Consider the following 18,795-nt stretch of genomic DNA (forward strand, 5'->3'; position numbering starts at 1 on the left):
CTTAACTTTCAGAACCTTAGAATATGATCTTATTTGGAAATAGGGTCTTTGCTGATATAATTAGTTAATTTGGGTTCATACTGGGTTAGGTTAGGCCCTAACCCAATACGGCTGGTGTCCTTATAAGAAGAGGAAGAATATAAATATAGAGACCCCAGGGGGATGACAACCACAAGACGTGATGGAGGCAGAGACTGCAGTGATGCATCTATAAACCGGTGAACACCAAGGATTGCCAGCCACCACCAGAGGCTGGAAGAGAGTCCTGGAACAGATTCAGCCTTAGAACTCCATGAGGAACCAACCATGCCAACACCTGGCTCTTGGACTTCTGGCTTTTAGAAGTAAGGAAATGAATTTGTTGTTTAAGGTACCCACATTTGCGGTCCTTTGTTGCAGTAACTCCAGGAAACTAATACACTCTCTTTTTAGAGATGAATAATCTATGGGTTGGACAGCTTGTCTGCCTTGGCCAATAAAGGATACACGAGGGCCGGGATTTCAAAATCAGCTAGCTGATATGAACATAGGCCCTTGGACTATTTGCAAAGTGAGAACCACGTGGATTACAAATGAAGAAACATAGAAGCCCACCAACTGGGGCTGGTAATTCCCTTTTTACCTTTCTAAAAGCTGTCACTTGTGACTGAGTAATTGAAAATAACAACTTTATTTCAAGAAGCCAATGGCATAAGTATACCCAATATTTTAATCTCCAAAAGTAAAGTATCCAGGTGAGGATGGGGCACGTGGCTGCAAGAGGAAGCCAGCCATCCAGGCGTAGGGCTCTGTTCTGCTGGGGCTCCATCGGAGTTGAATGTGCCAAAGGCAAGTGTTTAAAGGTCAGTTGGACAGATTTCCAAACCAATTTAGAGGCATAGGAAATTTAAAGGTTATCTAGCCCTTGGGGGTGTCATATGGATAGTAGCAAAAGAGCACCACTTGTCAAACCATCAGGAGTTCTGATAGATCATTCTTCTGCTGCCGTGACCCTGGTTCTTCTCAGAATGTGATGTCTCACACCAAGGTGAGTGGGATGGTTCTTCTTCACTTAGATATGGGATTGGTCTGAGCTTTCTCCCAAAACCCTGCACTAGTTAGGGTTCCCCAGAGAAGCAGAATCAATAGGATATTTGTGTATGTGTGTGTGTGTGTGTGTGTGTGTGTGTATTCAAATGTTAATATCATCCAGAAATGCCCTCCCAGATATATCCAGTTATGTTCCACCAAATATCTGGGCATGTGTGGACCTGTCAAGTCGACAGATACGCATAACACCACATTTGCTTTTTGGTAGAGGATGTCTTTATTTCTGAATGGCCAACAATCCTATTTCCTCATGCGCCATAACTCTTACATTTGAGAAGCATTACCTTGCATGCTTATATTTGAAGAGAGACATTTGCCCCTTAACCAGCTGTATTATTTCTAATATGATATCACTCCACCTATGTTCTTTCCCTTTGGTATTTAAGCCTGTGATTGGTCTACTAGCCACTTGTTCCTAAGGCTTATAGATCATTTAGTTGTTGAGATTTAAATTTTATTTAAATTTTGACTCTAGCCATTATTTTTCAACCAACCTAGGGGTTATAGGCTCTGCATTTGACCCTAATATTCCAACCTATGAACCAGTTTCCTTAGTGTGAAATTACATTATGTAAGAGGCTCCCCTTTGTCCATTATCTGGGCATTTCAGTGACAGAGCTCTCAAAGAGGCACGATATTGTAAATCAGGAGGGGCCAGGAGGTGCAAGGGGAGAGAATAATAGTTTTAAGGCCACCATGGTAATTTCTTCTATTCTTAATGCCATAGAAAGAGCACTGTGAAGAATGGGCGTGAGGTGTTTCTTCCTGGCAACTTGTCAAAGGAAGAATATTTTATGCAAATGGAGATATTCTATTCCGAGAAATAATAGATCTATAGTGATTTCATTCTTGTGTTTAACTGGACAAGGTTTACCTTTAAAAGATAGGTTGGCCCTTACCAGTACTACTTGTTGAATAAAGAAGGAATGCCGAGAAGATATTAATTGTACGACATTAAGCTAATAGCAAGCAACCCACATGCCATAGTCGAGAGAGGTCATCGATAAAAATTTGTTAAAGAATAATTGGGTGGGCTGAATTACTTAATAGGTATTGAAAATGATAAAATAAAGTCAGTGCAGAAAGATTAAAAATAGAAGGCACTGAGAAAATGCTGAATCCTGACCTTTGGCTATCAGCTTTGTGTTCTACTGGGAGAAATCGAGTCGCAAATGGGAATATTTTAATTGGTTTTTCCCATTTTGATTCTGAAAGACTGACCACCAACCAAGAAATGCTAGAAATAAAAAAAGGAAATTGGGCTTTCTGGCTTTTTTGCCTTTACTTACCCTCATGTGGAGTTATATAAAGTCCCTGGTCTTCTGGCAAGATTCCTTACCATCTCCTTTGGCAGTGGGTTCCTGGCCTCAGGTGCTCAGGTAAGTCCTGAGAGCTGTTGGTGGGATGGCATCCCAGTGTCGGACCGAGGAACAGGATGTCACAGCAGCCACGCAGAGTGCACCGTGCCTTGGGTTCAGCATTCACACAAGAGACCTGAGAAATTTAGTATCACGTAGCAAGTGCTTATGTGTGAGGCTGTGACAGTCACAACACATAAGATGCAAATTTTGCTCTTGCTGTTGGCTTGAAGTCAGCAAGGAAGACAAGATAACTAACTTTATTACAATGTATGTGTGTTAGTGTGTGTGTGTGTGTGTGTGTGTGTGCGCGCATGCGCGCATGTGCTGGGACTGGGGGAGGGGAGTACAGACACAGGAGGCTATGGAAGCAACCACCAACAATGAGAATACACAATATTTAGATTCTGAAAAGTTTTTCACACAGCATTTCTTCTCTTCTTAACAATTCGGTATTACTTTCTATTCATTTTTAGTATGTTGTATGATGGCCACAAAAACACCTTCTGATCCAAATCTGCAAGAAACCAACTAGTTAGAGATGCTGTGAGGACAGCTCCCAACTATACAACAAATTTCCAAATACAATGGCTGGTTGGTTTGGATGCAACTCACTCTATTTTGAAAATACACCATTAATCTACGTATCAGTCTGTTTCTGTTTTCTCAAATGAAAAGTGAAAGCTTAATTTGCTTGTTAAAAGTAAATCTTTTCGTAGAAAACAGTATGATTTTTTTCTGATGGAACTGTATCAATTCTATGTTAGTTTATATAATTTATATTCATTTCTTGAGGTTTTAAAATGTTATATGCATTTTTTTATCTAACACTGTCTCTAAAAAGGTATAGTTTACAGTAATTTTGAGAGTACTATTAAAAGAAAAATATGAATGAAAATGTATCAACAACCCATGCTAAATGGCATGTTACTTTAGAAATACATTCTTACTAATCAAGAAAAATCTTCCATATGTATACATTATACTAGGTACTGCATATGCTATTAAATCGGAATGAAACAGGATTATTCTGAATTTGAAAAAAATAAAAACTTTGCTTTTTTGAAGAAAAAAGATCCTTAGCAGAACTATAAAATTGTTTAAAAACCAACTGGAATGCATAAACATTCCAGATTATATCTTCTCCTTTTAAATCAAGTTCAAAACCATGTGAGGGAGACCTCCAAACTTTTGAAAGTCATGTTGCTATGTTGAATAAATATATCTCAATTAAAAGAGAGCAGAATGTCTAAAATTCAATTGCTAATAATTGCACATATTTCAGGAAAACTTGCCAGTGGTAAATTTCAAAGTAGACCTTTTCAATTTAAAGTCTTAACAAGATTAGGTCTCAAATGGCCACCCTAATTCTTCCCAAAGTCCTCCAATAATATCATTCTGAAAGACATGAATCCCAGAAAGATATCCGGTAGCCCTTATACCAAAAGTCATTTTCTTTTCTTTTCTTTTTTAAGATCTTATTTATTTATTCATGAGAGACACAGAGAGGCAGAGACAAAGGCAGAGGGAGAAGCAGGCTCCATGCAGGGAGCCCGAAGTGGGACTCAATCCTGTATCCCCAGGATCACACTCTGGGCTGAAGGCAGGCGCCAAACTGCTGAGCCACCCAGGCATCCCCAAGTCATTTTCTTGAATGTCATCATTAATTATATTTTCCCCCCAAAAATAACATGAATCTTTTTTTTTTTTATTTTGGGAGAATAAGAAAGTATAGATTTAAAAAAAGGAAGAAAATTAAAAATATAATCTGTTGCAATAATAGCAAATACATATTGTAATAACAACAAATCACTCTTGTAAGTGATTTCACTTTATCTGCTCACCAACAAGTGGCAACTCTTCGAGGTAGGACAATTATTGCCCTCCCATGTCACAAGTGAAGAAATGGAGGCAAAGGGGATGAATAACCTGCTGGAGGTCACACAGACACAGAAGTAGTTAGTGAAAGCAGGGTTCAGTCAGTCTGTTCTTATTTTTGGCATTGACTTTGCACTGCTAGATGGAGAGAACCATTACATTTGTGTATGGACGTTCAAGAAAAGGGGAAGATACACATACCATTTTGTTATCCGCTTTTTTTTTTTTACTATAAAATGGATGATGCACATTTTTTCAACAATTATGTCACTTATCACTTAACAGTTGCATTATATTCAATTGTTTTGCGAAATCTCATCATGGGTTTCACGAAACCCCCCCTCCCTTGTTAAACATTGTCACCAACAATACTCTTATATCTGCTGAGACCAGGATCTTAATACTCCTCCACAATTGTGCCCTGGGATAAATTCCTAGAATGGAATTATTGGGTGAAGAGTTTATAGATCTTAAGTTTTGATACATGTGCCAGGTTGGGCTCCAGGGAAGATTGCAGGATGCTCAGCCCTTGGCGGGCACCAGTCACCTCCTAATTGCTGTATCGATCCGTTTCCTCTGGGGCTCGTCCAACAACCTCCAAAGCATCCACATGTAATATTTTTCCTAGAAAATGTTTCCTTCCATATTTTCTGAAGTGCTGTTTTCTGGGTCCCCTTCGAACCTCACTGCCTCCTCTTACTCAAGGCTCTTCCACTAGGGCCTCTAGGGATCAACAGAACCAGCTCACCCTTCATGCGCATTGCCAGGTGAATCCACCTGTTCTCACTCCCTCCCCCTACCCAGGTCTACTGCCCTGTCCCTTCTTTTTTTTTTTTTTATAAATTTTTTTTTATTGGTGTTCAATTTGCCAGCATATAGAATAACACCCAGTGCTCATCCCATTTTGGTCAAGTGCCCACCTCAGTGCCCGTCACCCAGTCACCTCCACCTCCCACCCACCTCCCCTTCCACCACCCCTAGTTCCTTTCCCAGAGTTAGGAGTCTTTCATGTTCTGTCTCCCTTCCTGATATTTCCCACTTATTTTTTCTCCTTTGCCCTGTCTCTTCTTAACCACTGGTCTCTCTTTCGTTTCCACTGCCTGTGGGGCATCATAGCAGCATCTTGATTCACAAACTTACATCTGAAACTAAATTCCATTATCTTTACCCCCAAACCTTCTCTTCCAGCAAATGCTTATTGACCCTGTTCCCCCATGAAACTCCACTGGGAAAAATAGGAAGTTTTTCCTTATTTCTTTCAGCAGCCCCAGAGGCAGAGAAAGGAGGAAGGGGCCTTGGCCATGGGTGACCCCAGGGATGATAGGGAAGTGAAGAGGATGCCGCGTCCCCATGGGTTCCTCCCACCTGCTTGTTTTGTTCACTTTTCCTAGGTTTTCTCTTGCATGCTAGGTTATAGCACACAAGTAGATATTCAAAATCACTTGATGGATTGCAAAATAAACTATCATAACTGACAAAGCTGAAAGAATATCATTTTCAGATACATAGCAGCCCAATTTATACATCAAAGAATGCTATTATTAAGTCAAAGAATAGGGGGAGAAAATGATTTCAAATATGTTAGATCAGTCAAAAAATAGTAGCATAAGACTCTCTACCCATGAGGAGCTTAAAATGTTGCTGGGGAGGTGTGCCATATTTACAATCACAGAATAAGATAGTAACACATAGTGTGTGCACACATGTGCATGTGTATACTTGAGATGCCTATGGTAAAAGTGTACCCAGTGGTTCCTCTTTCACCATGAGCATGATAGCAAACATTAGGGATTACTTGTTGAGCACATGCATGGGGCCCCTTGTCTCCTGTATTTACCTCAGTCAGTCCTTGAGGCTGGTGCTTTGACCAAGTCTGCACAAAGAGAAAGTCATAGAGCTAGGCATTTGGCTTCCAAAGCCACAGTAAGCCACAAACCTGCCTAATTGTGGAAAGGATGCCCAAGGTGGTCACTGAAAGATTCACGATCAGGTGTGGGCTCTTCCCCCAAAATCACAGGTCATGATGGAGCAGTGAACACCACCAGCAAACATGCCCCACATATAACCCACTCTTTATTTCTGTATCTTTGAATAACTGATCCATGTATCACCTTGGGAGATTTTTCAACTCCTGCTAATTCCCAATGTTGGTTTTCTTCTTCAACTTTTACCTTCCAAAGGTATTACCCAGGCTTACATTGATTAGCCAAGTAGACATTTGACTCTAAAATATGCTTTCCCTTTGCAGGTGTGTAACCCGTCAACTGTCTTCCACCTGATGACTCCGTCATGTTGAATTGTGTGTCAAGTCTGTTTCTTACTGATGGATGGACTTCAGCTTCTGGCTTTTGGTCATTCTTTGGCTTTAGAGAAGACACAGGTCAAAATTCCAAATAATCTGTAGAAACGGAGAACTTTGTTTCTGCAAATGGCATCTCTGACTTGGGGTTTCGAGAGTCCCACTGAGGTGGTTTCTGCTGTGGGGAGGAGTGAGCTGAGCAGAAGAGAAGTTGTGTTTCCTCACCCTCCAGAGCAGTTGCCAGCTGTGAGTGTGCAATGAGACATAAAAAGACAAGGCCCCAGCCTTGAAGAGTTTACAACCCAAGCCAGATGTAAAGGAGATGGCAGCCAGCACTAACAACTCCATTTGTGCAGCTACGACTGGTACAGAGAAGGCTGCAGGACAATGCTGCTGGAAAGACTTATGGGACAGGAAAGGATGTCCAGTGCACAGATATCTGAGATGCAGCTCAGAGGTTCATGGAATCAAGTAGGAGAAGGTATAAGTCAGTGATGAGTTATATTGATCTACCAAAAATTTGAAAAGAAATTGAGAATAACTTAATATGACAACCAAATAGATGATCCATGAGATAGTCATCTTTTACATGGTTACTTACTCAAATGGCTTTTCCACGATGACCAACCCCTTGGTTCTATGGCCCTGGTCTCATGGGTTGTGGCAGATGCTCAGTGGTGTGAGAAAAGAAAGCAGCGCTCCCTAACTCTGCTGCCCTCCTCAGGATCTGAGTCATTAGCACCTGAAATGGGGGCTCTAGCTTGATGTAATGACATGCACACCCTCGGTCCTTAGAAGAGTGTAGGGACAAAGAACACTTGCACGTATGATGATTAGCAAGTGTCCTGCTAAACACGTAAAACTTCCTTCTAAAGGGCACTGGTGCGGTGATGACTTCTGTCATTAGAGTTGCTGGCTAAGGGGAGCATTAGATGATCAGTAGGAGAACTGAAGGCAGAAGTGTGACTTCCAGAAAATCCCATGAGCACACCAAGGGGAAATTAGATGTGACTTTGTACAAGGTGCCTGTGACAGGGGGAATTTTGGGTGTGTTGCGGGGTTGTCACAATGCCCTGGGTGCACACCCTACCCAAGTGCAGAGGAAACAAATCACTGTATTGGAAGACTCCATAGGTTGGCACCCCCAGCTCTTGAAGAGCATTAGCCACAAAGAGTTAGGGAGATGGGGTTAAGCATGGATAGCATTGAGTATACTTTTTCTAGGAATGGGAACAGCATAAATTCATTTAGAAAATATGCTTTTTATGGAAAGAAAATCAACGAGGGTCCACCACTGAGCAAAAAGAACAGTTGACATTTTAGTGTAAAATACTTTTGTGCACTCTGTAGGGTTTTTTTAAAAAAAGATTTTAAGTAAACCCTGCACCTGACATGAGGCTCAAACTTACAACTCTGAGATCCCGAGTCATGTGCTCTATTGACTGAGCCAGCTGGGCACCCTAAGAGTTTCTGAACTAACATATCATGAGTGTTGAAATTTTAGCAACCATTTGACTTTCAAATAACTGCATTGTGTTCTTTTGATTTCTTTAAAAAAAAAAAGATTTTATTTATTTATTCATGAGAGATCCAGAGAGAAGCAGAGACACAGGCAGAGCCTACAGAAGCAGGCTCGCTGTAGGGAGCCCAGTGTGGGACTCAATCCCAGGACCCCGGGACCATGACCTGAGCCAAAGGTAGATGTTCAACCGCTGAGCCACCCAGGCATCTCATGTTCTTCTGATTTCTTAAAAGAAAGAAAAACCAGAGAACATAAAATTTGCAAGCAAGGAAAAAAAACCAAACCTCCCTAATAGTTTCCAATACCTTTCACTCCATTGGTGCTCCCACAGCATCCTCTCCTGGAGGGTGATCCTGTGCTCCTCAGGATGTGTGCTCAGGTCCAGCTGACATGGGGATTCTCGGTCCTGGAGCAAGGCCAACCATGCGGTGCCTTGTTGGTCTGACTGACAGTGAGGCGTTGCAATGCTGTGCATAGAAATACCGTAGATACTCGCCCTTCTCCTCAGCTCCCCCTCCACCTCCAGACCTGGGGCACCCTCTCCGCCCAAGTCTGGGACTAAGTTGAAAAGTAGAGTGTGAGGCGTGGGGGCTGCAAAGCCATGAGCTTGAGAGAAGGTAGGTTTTTCTGGGGACTAGGCCACCAGGCTGCAGGCCAGAGGCAGGTCCATGCAGTCACTCCAAGAAAACTTTCCATACGAAAAAAAAATCAATAAAATTCCTCCACCTTTTCTTAACAGTCTACTACTCCTGTCCTTCTAGAGGTGATATGCCTTTACTTCTTTTGCATTCTGTGGCAAAGGATTCTTTTCTTTATGAATTAAAAGAACACCTGTTTTACTTCTCTAAAGTTTGTTCTGTCTTTGACCATCTTGAGTCCTGACTGATTCTGCATTTGGCAAAATCCTTATGGGCCATCAGGGTTCCATTGTCTTCAAAATTCCATTATTTTGGGTGGGGGGAACGCATGACTCTGTATTTGCTCCCACTGCTTTAGTTAGGTGTGTTTTTTCTATTTCTAGTTGAATTGTGATAAGTGACCTTAAACTCTACTGCCTCACATCTCTGAGATTTTATTTCAGTTAAAGGCTTCTTAGCTACTTTTAAAACTTGTTGAAATCCTTCCCCTTGAAATGTTTCCTTTCCTTTACAAATTTCTCTCTCTTAAACCTTTATAAATTTGATCTTTTAATGATCACTTCCAACACAATTTGACTACTCGGAACTAACCCTTCCTTGAAAAGCAAATAGAAAATATCAAGTCCAAAGAGTTATCAGTCTTGTCTTCTATAATAAGAGACTATCCCCTAAACTACTTCAAGGAATTGTTTGAAAAGCTGTGGTTTTACTCTATTGTTCTTAGTTTTTGCCAATGAATATTATTTTGAGGCTAGCCCAGGGGATGGCAAACTTTTTTTTTTTTAATACATGTCCAGATAGTAAATACTTTAGGTTTGGTGGGCTATATGGTTTCTGTCACAAGTCAATTCTATCTTTGTAGCATGAAGTTACCATAGACAGTATGTAAGTGAATGACTGTTCAATGACTGTGGCTGTGTTCCAATAAAACTTTATTTACAAAGATAGGCTGTGGGCCATATTTGGCTTACAGGGCTAGTTTGCTGACCTGCATTCAAAATGATAAATTAAACTTCTCTTCCATCAGAACCTGGTTCATATAAATAACCAGAAAAGGCATTTGACTTTTTCTGGTCTCATTAAGGGATATAGAATGATAAAATATTAGAAATAATCAAATACCAGCATTTAATAAGTTGCCTACATGAACGCTAGAAAATGTCGGTCCCTGCTTTCTTAGCTTGGTGAGCTTGGTAACCTTGGTCTACCACGTATCCGTTTTGGTAACAATTTTTAGGATGGGCTAAGAATCACTTAATTCATTATAGCTTCCATTGTAACTTCTGCTTTTTTTCCTCCTTTTCTCCATTTTTGCTCTAGTCAAGTCAGTGCCTTCCATTTCACAGGTTTTGAAGGAAGTGGTGATTTTCTTTGCTTTATAATATTTATAGTAATTATTTAATAATGGCAATATATACTATGTTTGCCCTCAGCTCCCATTCTGTATCAGGTGTTGGGCTATTTAATCTGTAAATTCTGTTTCCAATTCTTATAATGATTTTATTTTACAATTTTACATACTTTTTCACGAGAGACACAGAGAGAGAGGCAGAGACAGAGGCAGAGGGAGAAGCAGGCTCCCTGTAGGGAGCCTGATAAGACTGGATCCCAGGACCCTGGGATCACAACCTGAGCCAAAGGCAGCCACTCAACCACTGAGCCCTTCAGGTGCCCCTCTTATAATGATTTTACAAAGTAGGTACAATTAGTTTTTTGCTTTTTTTTCCAGAAAGGAATATTGACATTCAGAGAACTTCATGGACTCCCCTCATATCACACAGATTTTTACGTAGCAACTTCTGCATCTCTTTTTCACATGCCTGCTGTTTAAAAATTCTTGATCTAAGAACCTATTTTCTCTGTCCCTTCCGTGACACCACCATATCTCACTTTTCAGATTAAGTCGGAGCAGTGATTCTGAGCTAAGACCCTCAGTTTCTGTTCCTTATTTTTCACATCTATAAGACCGAGCTATGGAACACAGCCCATCTACAAATACTGCAGTGATGTTGCTGCCATGGATATTTATGGAAAATAGATATTAGATGACAAAAGGACACCTAAGCAGCTGCTGTGTGATGAGCTTTAATGGGGTGGCTGCAAACAGGGTGGAGTGAAGGAACTCCTCCAGGGACTGGAGAAGAACACCTTCCAGCAGAAGGCAGTATGATTGGGCACTGCTGGGACCCGCCTGGCACAGAGCAATCAGAACTGGGTGGTTCTTTTAGTGCAAGAGAAGCCAGCAAACATGAATCTAAGAGATAGAAATGTCAAAAGTTACAAGCAGTGCAAATAGTGGCTATAGTTGTGGGCAGAAGGAAAAGTCTTTACTTGAGTAAACGTGGAAAGAATTTCTGGCAACAAATATGCAGGCATGGATTTAACTAAATAAATTTTGACAAACTAGAACAATGTTGACAACAGGAAAACACCATCAGGTGCATCATTGTCAAACATAAAGGACAACACACTTAAATTAGTGTAATTAAACTCTATCCTTGCCACCCAAAATTTACCATAAGGTTGAGGAGTCAGGACATACTCTCATGCTCCTTGGAACTCAGTAGAAGTATCTCCAAAAAGATGGCCCTTTGCCAATTCATCCATTTCTACTTTCAAATAAGGTGGGATTTTATTTGTTTTTTTACTACTGAATAGGGAAGTTTGGGGATTTTTCTGGATTATTGCATTCTCTTGTTAGTTTGACCTTTTTGTTCCTTGCAAAATAAGCAATGTCTTTGGCTTCATCCAATCTGTCTTTGGAGAGAAATTGCTCTCTCTTCATGATAGATCTCATGGTATGTGAGAATACAATGTGAATAATGGGAGTGAGAATCTAGAATTCTGTCCATGCTGAGTCACCCCGCATCATAGAACATAGCATGTGGGTTAATGGTTGCAATGTGGAAGAACAAAGGCGAGTACATTAGACAAGCGATATGGCTGGCTGGCCTGAAGCTCCTATGGCAGCCGCCTGAGAGAAAGGCATCAATATGGCACCTCCACCCAGATGGCTTTCCCTGGTGTTAGTCTGAGTGTCTCAGGAAAAAGACTTTCAACTACCCAAATCAGTTATCACTTCAGTACATGTGTTTTTAAAATCCTTTTTATGTTTGGTAAAAATCTCTGCTTGAGTAAACAGTTACATCACTAATTGCTAAATATGACATTATCAGATTGTTTTGACTTCCTAGGGGTGAGGGTAAGGAAAAAAGGTTAATTACAATTACTTTTGTCTCTAACTAATGGAAAGCAGTGTTAACATCTGTGTGTTGCCTGCAAGAAGGTTGGCAATAATCTCTATGTATTAACCAGAGTAGAATAGAATGACCCAAAGTGTGGATGTCATTGCGTTACCTGAATTTACCCAGCAGCTAACAAAATAGGTCTCTTTCGCTAAAGACTAATTTTCACATAAAAAAAAATCTTTATTATGGGCCTAGTGCAGTTAAATTGCCTGACACAGTAGGGAATCTATACTTAGCCTGGTAATATTAAGCACTGAGAAATGCCTCAGGTGATGATCAAGCTGAGCGGTAATTCAGACCCCTGATAATTCTCTTCCAAGAAAATTCCACCAGGTGGCACAAAATGTCTCAAAGAGCACTGAGCATGCTCTCTCTTTGGACCACAGTGAATTGTGGAAAAAGGATTAAGAACTGCTAAAGATTGTAATAAGCCTCCCCTCCTCCTTCTGAATACACATGTTCTTATCCCCAAACAGCTTTTTGAAAGACAAAAAGTATTCATGTGACAATATATACATTCTATATATTCACTGAAATTCACCCTTTGAATAATGTATAGGGCTATTCAGTAGAGATAAATAAAGCAGTGTGGGAAGAGAAATGGAGATTTGCAAAGTTGCCAAGTCACCAAATCTAAAGTCATCGAGTGTGTAGAGAAATCTTAATACAAAATCTTTCCACAAGTTTAAAAGTGAGACCATTCATACAAGTTGTAAATGTTCTGGCATGTTGAGAAACTACAGTGATACAGAGATCTGTGATGTTTAACCGAAGCCAAAATTGTTGCTACTCAAAGTCTGGGGAAAGACTTTATGGGGGAATGAAATGAGGTGAGAGAGTTTTCTTTGTTCTAGATTTTGCTACTACTCCTGAAACAGTGGTCTAATATTTGCCCAGAATTGGGAGTAAATATATACTGGAATAGGGTGTCCGTTAAGTAATTAGATCAGATATTGTAATAATATGCAATCCCACATGATTCTGGCCTGATGAATAGTGGGGGAGGGGTTTGGCTCTGGCCTGTGGAGGGCGTCTTAAGTTAACCTATGGAGGAGGGTTCTCAGCTTGCTCACGGCAGTTGTACTAGTCCCAGAGATGCTGTCTTGATATGTTTGTGAAAGGGCCAGGCATATGCATTTGGAAAGAAAACTTCCCAGATAATTTTCAGGTGTCTTCTAATTAGGAGACTTAAATATAAGGATTTAGTTTTCTTTGGTGATAGTCATGGGTGGGTTTCCAGGAATTCCATCATGACAGACCTTCCTGAGAACCAGGGAAGATCAATCCCCATTGAGTAGATCTAGAAAGAAATCTAGCATCTCTTCCTTAAAGAGAAATTCTTCATTTCTCTCTGGAGATAGAGAATGGTTGAGTCACGTGAAATTTCAAGCATCCTTCAGGCTCACCTGTCTCGGAAGGAATGACTTGTCCCTTAAGGAAAAACAAAAAATGAATATACAAGAATATAAGAATTGTTTTTAAGGTGGACTTTGAAAAATACAAATTTGCATATTTTGAGCTGCAAGGAAATAAGATAAAGAATCACAAAATTAAGTTATGTGAAAGAATTAATATTTTGCTCATTCTAAGTGGAATGTGGGATGTATGAGGGATAATCCAAGGAATAGGGCCTCAATTTTAGAGCTAAGTGTTTGAATTTATTCAATGTGAAGTCAACAATGCTTCTGATTCAAGATATAATGTGAATGATTTTATGCATTAGGAGGCTTAAACATGATAGTTATGTGTAAAATGAATTAGAACAGGAAGAGATTGAATTAATACTTACTTCCACTGAGTTCTTTCTAGTACGAGGATTTGTGATAGCTACTGATGTATGTTCAGCGTTTCACTTAAACCTTATAACGACTTTGTAAAGTAGGTGCTCTTATGGCCAATTTTAACAACAATACTCAAGGCTTAGAGAATGTAAATGCTCTGACCCAATGTATAACTTAAAATGACGGAACAGGAATTAAAACCCAATTCTGTTGGACTTCAAGATCCGCAAGTAGGATGATTGTATTGAGTCATCTAAGAATGCATGTAAGGAGAGAATTAACAGTCATTCAGGATAGAAGTGATGAATTAGAAAGCAATTCCAAGAGAAGAAAAAATTCTCTGGCAAACTATAGCACAGAGCTTTTTTCTGCTAGAAATTAAATATTAGAAATTATATCTGGAGCAAAAGTCAAAGGAATTTTTAAAAACCACATTTGCATGGAAACCAACATTGCAAGTAACACATGACCTTGAACATTTCTGAGTATTGGGGCAAAGCTACTGTACAAGAACAACTCAAGGTTCTTCTGGTCTTCATGGAGTAGTAGTGCATCTAATCCTCCAGCTCCTGTTTTCTTCGAGCTCCTTAGCTACATGATTTGTGTTTGGCAAAAGTCCAAGTGCATTAGACTGTCAATTAGATAATGTGATTAATCTAAACTCTAAGAATGCTCAAAAAAGTACTGAGGTAGAAAACTATCATCTTTGCATTTACCCAATATCTCATTTTGAGAAGAATGAATGTTCATGCCATTAATTTAGAGAAATTCTGCACTGAAGCAGAAGAAACTCTAAACCGGAGTAGATCTTCCTGGGTTTGGTTTCCTCATCTCTAAGAAAGGACTGACCATGCCTATCACACCAGGCATTTCACAGGGACAAATGAGAAAACCTACAATGGAGATGTGCCTCGCATTTGTCAGTATTCAGTCAAGGATAGCTGTCTTCCACCTTTAGCTTTTCTAGAGTTGAATGTGTGTCTCACTTCTGGGCTCTGGGTGTCTTCTCAGTGTCTAAAGGTAAGAACAGGGCAGGCGTTCAGCCCCTTTGTCCATCACCTTCACACACCTGTCACTCATTCATCCACTTACTCAGTGAATGTGTTTTGGGAACCTCCTCTATGTGCAACACTGGCAACTCGGAGATGAAAGTAGATCAGAGAAAGACACAACCACATGCACACAAAGCTGTGACAGACAGAGGTGAGCTCTGGAGAGAGTAGAGGCATTACCTAAGGCAGTCCACAGGGCTCTGAGAAGACTTTTGGTAAAGGTGTGTCTTATTTGGATCTTGAAGAATGTGTGTGAATTACTTCATAGAAGACAAAAGGGAGGAGGCAGAAAATGATGTCTGGAATAGCAAAATTCTAGTTCCATAATCAGAAAACACTTCTTACTTTCCCACTAGAAGGGTGACCATCTGATACATATTTTAACAATAACATCCCTATGATTCCTCTTTTCTCTGGATTCCTTCTCAGATTAGTCTTAGGGCAATTTAAGAATTTTTCACATTGAATTAAGGGGCTCTATAACTAATCTCTGTTGACCCATCAGACCAATGATACAGATAGCAACATTTTCTACTCCACTTCCTTTAAACATAGCAATAAAACACTGTTGGATAGAAGAGATCTACAGATTTCTTCCCCTGAACTTTATTGTTATCCTTTTGTTTCTCCCCCTCCCACTGCTCCTTGACCCCCATCCAAGGTAGTATAGGATATTGTCACAAAATCAGAATAGTAGTTGAGATCATATGACCAGTTTTAATTTCAATGTTCTTCATTACATTTAGTTATGTATTGTTGATCACATTACTGGAAAACCCTTAATTTTAAGTAGGAACAAGAGTTCTTGCACTCTCTTTAATAAAATCTCTGACAAAGAAGTGATGAACTGAAATCATTTCAAACTCTGAAAACATGTGATCTAAGCTATTATCATACAGTTGTTATAGACCATTTCACATCAAAGGAAGTAGATGTACTTGGTGGGGTCAGAGAGTCATGAAGAAAGCTCTAGAGTTGAGCAAATGATCTTTTGTTTGCTTTCCACTTATCATTCAGTTATTTTGTAGGTCTTTCATGTATTATAGTTAGTCTTTTTTATTTCAATATGTTTTCTTAAGTATTTTTGAATTTTAAAATCTACAAATAGATTCTAGAGGCATTTTTGGGGGGTCACTTTTAAAATTTCTATTGCTTTGTTTCTGGTATTACTGAGACAGTATTTAAAGCAACGTTCATGGGATGCCTGGGTGGATCAGCAGCTGAGCATCTATTTTTGGCCCAGGGCATGATCCTGGAGTCTGGGATCGAGTCCCACATTGGACTCCTTGCAGGCAGCCTGCTTCTCCCTCTGCCTAAGTCTCTGCCTCTCTCTCTGTCTGTGTCTCTCATGAATAAATAAATAAAATCTTTTAAAAAATAAAGCAATGTTCATGAACACTGTGATATATCACACCCTATTTTTATGCACCACTAGGTAGTGAGTTTTTCTAAAGTAGAGCTCATGTCTTAGTCATTTTCATAGGCTCTAAAACATTTCTGAGCCCATTTACAAAATTTTTAAATTTTTTAAAGTGAAACTTTCTGAAGTAGTGTAACTTTCATGAGTAGAAAAAATTCTGTGCATATATTGTCAGTTAAGCTCTGGCACGAAAGGCTTCTGTCAGCATTTTCATAGGGTTGGTCTATGCAGTCAAAGCTGAGCAGATGATTGTATAAATTATCAGATACGCTGGGTCCAGCTAAAGATCATTCAAGTACACAGAAGCTCCATGTAACTTGTCTTGGTATAGTTGGGTTCTCAGTAATTCTGGATCAGAAGCATGATGTCTTCTCTCTCACATACATACTCACAGACTAACAGACACACACAGACACAAGGAACTGAATGTACCATAGATTAGCTTTCTTTTCCTTGCATCTGTCTTCTTTATGGAACTGCTAATTCCCAGGGTAGTTCTTTTAGCATACTCTGAAGAGCCCGAAATACTGAAGGACAACATGCAGCTGACCTAGAAGAACACACAACATGGCAACCAATGGCTCATGAAGGGTGATGAGTTTAAAACTATCTGCCGGGAAAACAAAAAGTTTGAAGTTGTTCTGTTTCTGACAGATCAGAAGTTGCAGCCATGGAGTGGGTCTTACAGACTGGTAAGTCTACTGGTATTTCCGGAACTCTTCAAGTGGTTATTTAGGAAGATAATTTCATCTAAAGAGATAGTATGAATTAACTGAAGTCTTTAAAAAGACTAGCCTAAATATTGGCACATTCATTCTTAATTAATCTCTCATTAGTTTATTCAGTTTGTACATAGGAATCACAATTTAGGACACACCGTGTGTAATGGACATTTGTGAATTGTTTTGTCTGTCAGCATCTAAACTCTGTTTTATAAGTTTTAATAAGTTACAAAGAGTATCTCCTTTTTAGAAGCAAAAAATGCTAGATGTTGACTTCCTCAGTCTTCCTTGCACCTGGGGCTCAGTGTACAACTAGTCTCTATTTTACTCTACCAATCAGACTCACTTCCAATAGACATTGACTCAAAGCCAGAGGCACAAGAGGGTGGGCACTGGGACAGCAGCTGAAAGGGGATGCAATTGTCTGCCTGCATGAACACCCACCAATGGAGACAACCCCCTGGTCCAGGAAGCACCATCAGGGCTCAATGTTAGCAGATGTGGCTTCTCACCAATGAGGCTTATTTGGGGGTACTGTTTCTTAAACTGTAGCCTCTACTTTGAGCCCTAGCCAGTGTTTCCCTGAATTGCCTAATATCCTCTCAATACATTTTCTTCTGCTTATGTCCATCTTTTGTTTACCATGAAGAATCTCTTTTAATTTCCTGTGCTGGACACTAGGGGACCTCGGAGATGAGTAGGACCCTCTCTGGGACCTATGGACTTCACACTCTAATAGGTGAGAGGAGGCAAGTTCACTCTCAGTGGAACGTGTATATGATTGTTCTCTCCATTAAACCACTCAAACTTGCAGAGAGGATCGCTGGTGTGGGTTCTCAGGGAGCCAGGGAATTCTCCAGTTCATCTTTCTGGGGTAAGCAAGTTTGGCTTGTTACCAGGAAAAGGGACGTTCCACACAAGCTTCCCCTTACACATGTGAGTGGTGGAGAAGACAGGCGGAAGAGAGTCTTGCCTTTTGTCTGAATGTATTTGTGGTAGAATAAAATCTGTGGCTGAGTTAGCAGGGAAGAGCTTGCCTCAGCTCAGGCCTGTGTGGAGTCTACACAGATGGCGCTCCCGGTAGGATTACACATCCCAGGGAACTTCTGAACCATATGGAGGAGAAAGTTCCCCGGCTGAGAGTTCCGCTCCATTATTTCCCATTGGAAGTAGCGCATTGTGATCAAGCTTGAATTATCAGATGCGAGGCAACGGGTATCAAAATGTTATATTTGCCAGAGTTTGGAACCACTTATTCTCAGCCTAATGATTATAAAGAACATGTGGTTATAGCATATTCTGAGTTATGCTACCAGGGATCATTTACAACACTTCCAAGGGCACAGCCGTGTAACTGTGCAAAGAGTGTCCCTGCCTTAAAGCAGAATTCTGGAAAGAAGGATCATCCCACACCACCGTGGGACATGCCCTGGCTTCTGAGTGCTGTTTCTTCCTGAATCTTTGTGATGGAACATTAAACTTCGTGGCCAGAGAACATGGTGCCCTTGCTTTGCCAGCACTGGGTCCTGGTGGGCACTGCCACCATACAAGACCCTAAGAGCATCTGTGTGAAGCCCTTGTGTGGCTTTGGATGTCTTCATAAGCCAAGAATGGACAGCACCAGAGACAGAATGGTGGGGATATGTAGGGAGAGATAAGGATCCTGATGTACTCACTGGGACTGGCTAACCCTGGGCACCTTTGGTATCAGTGTCCCAGCCCAGGAGATGCAAGTCCAGGACCCATCACCATGGAGAACAGCATCCTCTAAGCATCACCCCAACATGA

The sequence above is a fragment of the Canis lupus genome, chromosome 1, assembly GCF_048164855.1.
Source record: "Canis lupus baileyi chromosome 1, mCanLup2.hap1, whole genome shotgun sequence".
Taxonomy (NCBI): Eukaryota; Metazoa; Chordata; class Mammalia; order Carnivora; family Canidae; genus Canis; species Canis lupus.